The sequence below is a fragment of the Spermophilus citellus genome (assembly GCF_964194105.1).
Source record: "Spermophilus citellus genome assembly, chromosome: 10".
Classification (NCBI taxonomy): Eukaryota; Metazoa; Chordata; class Mammalia; order Rodentia; family Sciuridae; genus Spermophilus; species Spermophilus citellus.
The window spans coordinates 137,906,247-137,915,825 of NC_138197.1; the positions used below are offsets into that span (position 1 = coordinate 137,906,247).

The 9,579-nt window shown below is 55.9% G+C and overlaps 1 long non-coding RNA gene across 6 annotated transcripts; it reads left to right on the forward strand.

The window, feature by feature from the left end:
- The first annotated feature begins 2,876 nt into the window (after positions 1-2,876).
- Positions 2,877-8,415, forward strand: LOC308657587. 6 transcript variants are annotated; one of them, XR_014023998.1, is made up of 6 exons: positions 2,877-3,244; positions 3,425-3,534; positions 3,667-3,816; positions 4,101-5,542; positions 5,981-6,010; positions 6,103-6,304. It is a non-coding gene; the product is annotated as an uncharacterized lncRNA (long non-coding RNA). The 6 variants fall into 6 exon arrangements; XR_014023995.1 differs by lacking the exons at positions 3,425-3,534; positions 3,667-3,816; positions 4,101-5,542; positions 5,981-6,010; positions 6,103-6,304 and adding exons at positions 6,409-6,518; positions 7,071-7,350; positions 7,573-7,619; positions 7,689-8,415; XR_014023997.1 differs by lacking the exons at positions 3,425-3,534; positions 3,667-3,816; positions 4,101-5,542; positions 5,981-6,010; positions 6,103-6,304 and adding exons at positions 6,409-6,518; positions 7,071-7,619; positions 7,689-8,415 and having other exon boundaries at positions 2,877-3,026; positions 3,119-3,244.
- Positions 8,416-9,579: the final 1,164 nt, after the last annotated feature.

The following is a 9,579-nucleotide window of genomic DNA, read 5'->3' on the forward strand; positions in this document are numbered from 1 at the left end:
GGGCCTGGGTGTCACCTTGGATGCTGTTGCCCCTTAGGCTGAAAAGGGAGCTTTCTCCTCAGAGCTGAGCAGAGGAATCCTGACTGCTGGATAACGTGGGTCATTCCACAGGGAGGGCAGAGCTCCCCTCTCAGAGCAGCCCCAGGAGACTCCAGGCTGGGAAACCCTCATGGATCTCATCTCTTGGTGTGCCCCTGGGTTCCCTCCCTGAGCAGCCTGGGAGAGAAGCCAGGCCTGGTGACCCTGGTGGGCCAAGTCTCCAGGGATGCTGGGGTTCCTCTCCTCAGAACAGCCTGTGGGAGATGCCAGCCCTGGGGACACTCTTGACTATGACTCTAAGTACGCCCCAGGGTTCCCTCTCCTCAGAGCAGCATGAGGAGATGCCAGGCCTGGACCCTCTTGACCACATCTCTAGTGATGCCAGGGGTAATCATTTCAGAGCAGCCTAGAAGAGACGCCAGGCCTGGGGACAATGGTGAGTGATGTCTCTAGGGACGCCCAGGGTTCAATCTCATCAGAGGGGTCTGGGGGGAGATGCCAGGCCTAGCTACCCTGGTGGGCTACATCTCTCTCATTTTTTTAAGAGAGAGAGAGAGAGAGAGAGAGAGAGAGAGAGAGAGAGAGAGAAAGAGAGAGAGAGAGAATTTTTAAAAATATTTATTTTGTAGTTTTCGGTGGACACAACATCTTTGTTTGTATGTGTTACTGAGGATTGAACCTGGGCTGCACGCATGCCAGTTGAGTGCACGACTACTTGAGCCACATCCCCAGCCCCATGGGATACATCTCTAGGGAATCCCAAGGTTCCCTCTCCTCAGAGCAGCCAGGAGGAGATGTCTGGCCTGGGGACCCTCTTCACATCTCTATGGACACCTCGGCTTCTCTTTCCTCAAAGCAGCCAGGGGGAGGTGCCAGGCCTGGGTCCCCAGTGAGCCATATATGTAGGGACACTCTGGGCAGGAAGCCACTGAGGCTTGGTGAGTTCAGGTTTTCCCAACCTTGAGAGTAGGCCACCATGGGCTAGGATTTCACTGGTTCTCTTCAAACCTCTGATGCCACAAAGTTGGGTTATGTCATCCTGTGTCAAACCACTTACAAGAGGCCTCTGTGGTGGCCCAGTCCTGGCCTCTGTCCTTGGGCACAAGAGTGAAGGAGGGCTCCATGTGGCTGCCTGGCCCCTGGCAGCAGCAGGACTGATCTGGTGGAGGACTGCCTGGGGTGCAGGGAGGTGGCTCCTGGACTCCCTTTTGTTCTCTCTAGAGATTCCACTCCTCTTGGTGCTAGAGACAACAGAGCCAGACCTAGATAATATAGTGGGAGCAGGTTTCATCCAGTAACTCCTGAGGTGGAGGAAGAAGCAGAGTCCCCAGGAAGCCCAGACAGCTCCCCTCCAAGTGGGAGCTTTTTCCCTCTCTGCAGGATGTCTTCACATCCCGGAAAGGCCATGTCTCTAGGGACACGTGGGGTTCTGTGTCACCCTAAGTCTGAGTAGGGAGGTTTTTTCTCAGAGCTGAGCAGAGGAACACTGACTGATGGAAAATATGGGTCATTCCACAAGAAGAGCAGACTCTCCCTCTCCTCAGAGCTAGAGACAACAGTGCCACCACCTCCCCTATGGTTGGGGTTTCTCCCCTCCTAGCAGGGTGGCTCCAATCCCAGGGGCTTGCTCCACTCTCAAAGGTTTCTTCCCTCCCAGCAAAGTGTCTCTCTTTGCTGGGGGGAGCATCTGGGGTCATGGGGGTGAACATCTTTCCTCCCTGCAGTGTGTCTCCCCTCTTAGGGGGCATCTCCACTGCCAGCCAAGATTCAGGTGAGTTTTTTGGGCAGAGGGGCTGAGGGCAGGAACTGTTTGCCATCTTGGAAACAGTGTCATCATCAGGCTGAGTAGGGAGCTTTCTTCTCAGAGCTGAGCAGAGGAACCCTGACTGCTGGACAAGGTGGGTCATTCCACAAGGAGGACAGAGTCCCCCTCTCATCAGAGCAGCCTGGGGGAGACATCAGGTTGGGGGACCCTGGTGGGCCACATCTCTAGAGATGCCAGGGTTTTCTCTCCTCAGAGGAGTCTTCAGAATTGCCAGGCTGGGGACCCTCATGAACCACATCTCTAATGATGCCCAGGGTTCCCTCCTCAGGTCAGCCTAGGGGAGATGCAGGGCTAGGCACCCTGGTGGGCTAAGTATGTCTCTTGGGACACTCAAGGCAGGGGACAGGTGCAGCCTGCAGCTCCCAGAAGCTGCTGGGGCTTGGTCAGAGTTCAGGTTTCCCAACTCCTAGATTGGCCACCATGGGCTGGGATTTCACTGCTTTTCTTCACACCCCTGATCCTAAAGTGGGTATCTGTCACCCTGTATCAAAGACCACTTCCAGAGGACTCACTGGTGGCCCCTTTCTGGCCTCTGCCCTTGGGCACAGGAGTGAAGAAAGGCTCACTGTGGCTGCCGGGCCCCTGGCCACAGCAGGTCTGACTGGTGGGGGACAGGCTGGGGTGCATGGAGGTGGCTCCTGGACTCCCTTTTTTGCTCTCTAGAGATTTCACTTCTCATGCCACAGAAAGCACAGCCAGATGTAGTGACAGCAGTGGGAACACTCCTGGGGTGGAGGAAGAAGCAGAGTCCTCAGGAAGCCCAGGATGCTCCTCTCCCAGAGGGAGCTTCTCCTCTCCTAGTAGGGTGTCTCCCCATTCCAGGGAGGTTTCTTCCTTAGAGTGGGGGCCTCTGCCCTCCCAGTAGGATGTCTCCCTTCCCAGCAGGGTGGATTCACTTCTATGTGCTGGCTCCACTCCCAGGGTTGTCTCCCATTCTAACAGAGTGTCTCTCTTCCCTAGGGGTTGTCTGGGTTGGTGGGGGCAAGCATCTCCCCTCCCAGCAGGGAATCTCCCCACAAGGGGTATTCCCTCTCAGCAGGTGTCTCTCACCTAAAGGGGATTGACTCCCCTAGAGGGGGTGACTCCCCTAGAGGGGGTGTCTCCCCTTGCAGCATGGTATCTCCCCTCCTAGGGGGCATCTCCACTCCCAGCCAAGCTTCAGGTGAGTAGCACAGTGGGGGACTGAGGGTGGGGCCTGGGTGCCACCTTGGATGCTGTTTGCCCCTAAGGATGAGGAGGGAGATTTCTCCTCAGAGCTGAGCAGAGGAACCCTGACTGCTGGACAAGGTGGGTCATTCCACAAGGATGGCAGAGCTCCCCTCTCCTCAGAGCAGCCCCAGGACATGCCAGGCTGGGAAACTCTCATGGACCTCATCAAAGGTGTGCCCCTGGGTTCCCTCTCTGAGCACCTGTGGAGAGATGCTAGGCCTGTGGACCCTGGTGGGCCAAGTCCCCAGGAATGCCAGGGTTCCTCTCATCTGAACAGGCTGAGGGAAATGCCAGGCCTAGGGACACTCTTGGCTATGACTCTAGGTACACCCTGGGGTTTCCTCTCCTCAGAGCAGCATGAGGAGACACCAGGCCTGGGACTCTCATGACCACGTCTCTAGCAATGCTGGGGGTACTCTTCTCAGAGCAGCTTAGAAGAGATACCAGGCCTGGGGACAATGGTGAGTGATGTCTCTAGGGATGCCCAGGGTTCCCTCTCATCAGAGCAGTCTTGGGGGAGATGCAAGGCCTGGCCACCCTGGTGGGCTACATCTCTAGGGAATCTCAAGGTTCCCTCTCTTCCATGCAACCAGGAGGAGACGTCTGGCCTGGGGACGCTCTTCACATTTCTATGGACACCTCGGCTTCCCTTTCCTCTGAGCAGCCAGGGGGAGGTGCCAGGCCTGGGTCCCTGGTGAGCCACATATCTAGGGACACCCTGGGCAGGAAGCTGCTGAGGCTTGGTGAGTTCAGGTTTTCCCAACCTTGAGAGCGGCCACCATGGGCTAGGATTTCACTGTTTTTCTTCAAACCTCTGATCCCACAAAGTTGGCTTATGTCCCCCTGTGTCAAAGACCATTTCTGAGAGGCCTCTGTGGTGGCCCATTGCTGGCCTCTGCCATTGGGCACAGGAGTGAAGTAGGGCTCCATGTGGCTGCCTGGCCCCTGGCCACTACAGGCCTGATCTGGAAGAAAACTGCCTTGGGTGCAGTGAGGTGGCTCCTGGACTCCCTTTTGTTCTCTCTAGAGATTCCACTCCTCTTGGTGCTAGAGACAACAGAGCCATACCTAGATACTATAGTGGGAGCAGGTTTCATCCAGTAACTCCTGAGGTGGAGGAAGAAGCAGAGTCCCCAGGAAGCCCCAGCAGCTCCCCTCCAAGTGGGAGCTTTTCCCGTCTCTGCAGATTATCTTTACATCCCAGGAAGGCATATCCACTGTGGTGGTGGCTTCTCCCCTCCTAGCAGGGTGTCTCCAATCCCAGGGGCTTGCTCCACTCCCAGGGGTGTCCCACTCCCAACAAAGTGTCTCTCTTTGTTGGGGGGCATCTGGGGTAATGGGGGTGGGCTTCTCTCCTCCCAGCAGTGTGTCTCCCCTCTTAGGGGGCATCTCCACTCCCAGCCAAGATTCAGGTGAGTTTTGTGGGCAGAGGGGCTGAGGGTGGGAAATAGTTGCCATCTTGGAAACTGTGTCACCCTCATCGTGAGTAGGGAGCTTTCTTCTCAGAGGTGAGCAGAGGAACCCTTACTGCAGGACAAGGTGGGTCATTCCACAAGGAGGGCAGAGTCCCCCTCTCATCAGAGCAGCCAGAAAAGATGACAAGGCAGAAAACTCTCATGGACCACATAACTAGGGGATCTTGGGGGTACCCACGGAGAATAGCCTGGGGGATATGCCAGGCCTGGAGACCCTCTTGGCTACAAATCTACAGATGCCTGGGGTACCTCTCCTCAGACCAGCCTGAGGAAGATTCCTGGCTTGGGGACACTCTTAGCCATGTCTCTAGGGACACATGGGGTTCCCTTTCCTCAGAGCAGCCTCAAGGAGATGTCCGGCCTGGGGACCCTGGTGGGCCACATCTCTATGGATGCTTAGGTTTCCTCTCCTCAGAAGAGCCTTCAGAAATGCTAGGCTGGGGACCCTCATGGACCATGTCTCTAGCAATGCCTGGGGTTCCCTCCTTAGATCAGCCTAGGGGAGATGCCAGGCCTAGGCACCCTGGTGTGCTAAGTATGTCTCTTGGGACACTCGAGGCAGGGGGCAGGGACAGCCTGTAATTTCCAGAAGCTGCTAGGGTTTGGTCAGAGTTCAGGTTTCCTAACTCCTAGACTGGCCACCATGGGCTGGGAATTCACTGCTTTTCTTCACACCTCTTATCCTAAAATGGGCTTCTGTCACCTGTGTCAAAGACCACTTCCAGAGGCCTCTCTTGTGGCCCCTTTCTGGCCTCTGCCCTTGAGCGCAGGAGTGAAGAAGGGCTCACTGTGGATGCCTGGCCCTGGCCGCAGCAGGCCTGACCTGGTGGAGGACAGGCTGGGGTGCAAGAAGGTGGCTCCTGAACTCCCTTTTCTGCTCTCTAGAGATTTCACTCCTCCTCATGCCACCAACAGCACAACCAGACCTAGTGTCAGCCTAGGGAACACTCCTGGGGTTAAGGGTATCTAGCTATACCCAGGGTTCCCTCCTCAGGTCAGCCTATGGGAGACTCAAGGCCTAGACACCCTGGTGGGCTATTGGGACATTCAAGGCAGGGGGCAGAGTAACCCAGGAAGCCTAGGATGCTCCCCTTCCAGCAGGAGTTTCTCCCCTCCCAGCAGGGTGTCTCCCCATCCCAGGGAATTGTCTCCCCTAGTGTGGGGGCCTCTGTCCTCCCAGCAGGGCATCTCCCCTCCCAGCAGGGTCTCCACTTTTAGGGGGTGGCTCCACTCCCAGGAGTGTCTCCCCTCCCTGCAGAGTGTCTCTCTTCCCTAGGGGTTGTCTGGGTTGGTGGGGCAAGCATCTCCCCTCCCAGCAGGGAATCTCCCCTCCCAGGGGTTGGCTTCCCTCTCAGCAGGTGTCTCTCCCCTAGAGTGGTGTGACTCCCCTAGAGGGTTGTCTCCCCTAGCAACAGGGTGTTTCCCCTCCTAGGGGGCATCTCCACTCCCAGCCAAGCTTCAGGTGAGTAGCATAGTGGGGGACTGAGGGCGGGGCCTGGGTGCCACCTTGGGTGCTGTCTGGGCCTCAGGCTGAGGAGGGAGCTTTCTCCTCAGAGCTGAACAGAGGAACCCTTTCTGCTGGACAACATGGGTCATTCCACAGGGAGGGCAGAGGTCCCCTCTCCTCCGAGCAGCCTCAGGGCTCACCAGCTGGGAAACCCTCATGGACCTCATTTCTAGGTGTGCCCCTGGGTTTCCTCCCTGAGCAGCCTGGGAGAGATGCCAGACCTGGGGACCCTGGTGGGCCAGGTCTACAGGGCTGCCGGGTTTCATTTCCTCAGAACCACCTCGGGAAGATGCCAGGCCTGGGGACACTCTTGGCCATGACTCTAGGTACATCCTGGGGTTCACTCTCCTCAGAGCAGCCTGAGGAGACACCAGACCTGGGGCCTTCTTGAGCACATCTCTAGCGATGCCGGGGGTACTCTTCTCAGAGCAGCTTAGAAGAGATGCCAGGCCTGGGGACAATGGTGAGTGATGTCTCTATGGACACCCAGGGTTCCCTCTCATCAGAGCCATCTGGGGGAGTCACCAGGCCTGGCCACGCTGGTGGGCTACATCTCTAGTGAATCCCAAGGTTCCCTCTCCTCAGAGCAACCTCAGGGAGATGTCTGGCCTGGGGACTATGGACACTTCAGCTTACCTTTCCTCAGAGCAGCCAGGGGGAGGTGCCAGGCCTGGATCCCTGGTGAGCCACATCTCTAGGGACACTCTGGGGAGGAAGCCACTGAGGCTTGGTGAGTTCAGGTTTTCCCAACCTTGAGAGTGGCCACCATGGGCTAGGATTTCACTACTTTTCTTCAAACCTCTGATGCCACAAAGTTGGGTTATGTCACCCTGTGTCAAAAATTCACTTCCAAGAGGCCTCTGTGGTGGCCCATTACTGGCCTCTCTCCTTGGGCACAGGAGTGAAGCAGGGCTCCATGTGCCTGTCTGGCCGCTGGTCTCAGCAGGCCTGATCTGGTTTTGGACTGGCTGGGGTGCAGGGAAGTGACTCCCAGACTCCTTTTTGTTCTCTCTAGAGATTCCACTCCTCTTGGTGTAGAGACAACCAAGCCAGGTCTAGATACTGCAGTGGGAGTAGGTTTCATCCAGTAACTCCTGAGGTAGAGGAAGAAGCAGAGTCCCCAGGAAGCCCCAGCAGCTCCCCTCCAAGTGGGAGCTTTTTCCCTCTCTGCAGGATGTCTTCACATCCCAGGAAGGCCATGTCTCTAGGTACACATGGGGTTCTGTGTCACCCTCAGTCTGAGTAGGGAGCTTTCTTCTCAGAGCTGAGCAGAGGAACACTGACTGCTGTAAAAAGTGAGTCATTCCACAAGAAGGGCAGACTCTTCCTCTTCTCAGAGCTAGAGACAACAGAGCCACCATCTCCCATATAGTTGGGGCTTCTCCCCTCCTAGTGGGATGTCTCCAATCCCAGGGGCTTACTCCACTCCCAGGGGTGTCTCCCCTCCCAGAAAAGTGTCTCTCTTTGCTGGGGGGGGCATCTGGGGTCATGGGGGTGAGCATCTCTCCTCCTTGCAGTGTGTCTCCCTTCTTAGGGGGCATCTCTACTGCCAGCCAAGATTCAGGTGAGTTTTGCAGGCAGAGGGGCTGAGGACGGGTACTGGTTGCCATCTTGGAATCTCTGTCACTCTCAGGCTGAGTAGGGAGCTTTCTTCTCAGAGCTGAGCAGAGAAACCCTGACTGCTGGACAAGGTGGGTCACCCCACAAGGAGGGCAGAGTCCCCCTCTCATCAGAGCAGCCAGAATAGATGACAAGCCAGAAAAACCTCTCAGTCCACATCTCTAAGAGTATCCCAGGGGTACCCTCAGAGAGCAGCCTGGGGGAGATGCCAGGCCTGGAGACCCTCTTGGCTATATCTCTATGGATGCCCTGGGTTCCTCTCCTCAGACCAGCCTGAGGAAGAATCCTGGCTTGGGTACATACTCAGCCAATTCTCTAGGGACACATGGGGTTCCCTTTCCTCAGAGCAGCCTGGGGGAGATGTCAGGCCTGGGGACCCTGGTGGGTCATGTCTCTAGGGATGTCTGGGTTTCCTCTTCTCAGAGGAGCCTTTGGAAATGCCAGGCTGGGAACCCTCATGGATCATGTCTCTAGCGATCCCCAGGATTCCATCCTCAGGTCAGCCTAGAGGAGATGCCTGGCCTAGGCACCCTAGTGGGATAAGTATGTCTCTTGGGACACTCGAGGCAGGGGGCAGGTGAAGCCTTCAGCTTCCAGAATCTGCTGGGGCTTGGTCGGAGTTCAGGTTTCCCAACTCCTAGACTGGCCACCATAGGCTGGGATTTCACTGCTTTTCTTCACACCCCTGATCCTAAAGTCGGCTTCTGTCACCCTTGTCAAAGATCACTTCCAGAGGCCTCTGTGATGGCCCTTTTCTGGCCTCTGCCCTTGGGCACAGGAGTGAAGAAGGGCTCACTGTGGCTGCCTGGCCCCTGGCCACAGTAGGCCTGACCTGGGGGATCAGGCTGGGGTGCTGGGAGATGGCTCCTGGACTCCCTTCTCTGCTCTATAGAGATTTCATTCCTCCTTATGCCACAGAATGTACAGCCAGACCTAGGGACAGCAGTAGGAACATTTCCAGGTGGAGGAAGAAGCAGAGTCCCCAGAAGCCCAGGATGCTTCCCTTCCAGCAGGAGCTTCTCCCTTCCCAGCAGGGTGTCTCCCCATCCCATGGAGGTGTCTGCCTTACAGTGGGGGCCTCTGCTCTCATAGCAGGGTGTCTTTACTTCTAGGGGGTGGCTCCAGTCCTAGGGGTGTCTCCCCTTCTAGCAGGGTGTTTCTCTTCCATAGGGTGTTGTCTGGGTTTGTGGGGGCATGCATCTCCCCTCACATATGGGTATCTCCCCTCCCAGGGGTTGGCTTCCCTGTCAGCTGGTGTCTCTCCCTTAGGAGGAGTGTCACCCCTAGAGGGGGTGTGACTCCCTTAGAGGGGGTGTCTTCCCTCCCAGCAGGGTGTCTCCCCTCCCATGGGGCATCTCCACTCCAAGCAAAGTTTCAGGTGATTACCATAGTGGGAGGCTGAGGGCGGGGCCTGGGTCCACCTTGGATGCTGTCTGGGCCTCAGGCTGAGGAGGGAGCTTTCTCCTCAGAGCTGAGCATAGGAACCCTGGCTGATGGACAACATGGGTCATTCCACAGATAGGGCAGAGCTCCCCTCTCCTCAGAACAGCCCTAGGAGAGGCCATGTGGGAAACCCTTGTGGGCCTCGTCTCTAGGCGTGCCCATGGGTTCCCTTCCAGAGCACTCTAGTTGTCTAAGTGTCTAATTGTTTAGTTAATACATGTTTATCTAATTGTTTTTCTTCAATATAAAACACATAATTTATGCATTTCTTATACATGCATTTATCCGATGCTCTGCCTTTTAATTGCAGATATTTGAGATAAATGTATTTTACTATAATATTTTTTTCAAGAGTCAAACAACAATCAAGTAATCTCATATTAGTATACAAACTGTATTAGATGATAAACAGATATAATTCTGTCTACAGAAATATCCAAGTACTTTAACTATATTTTCAT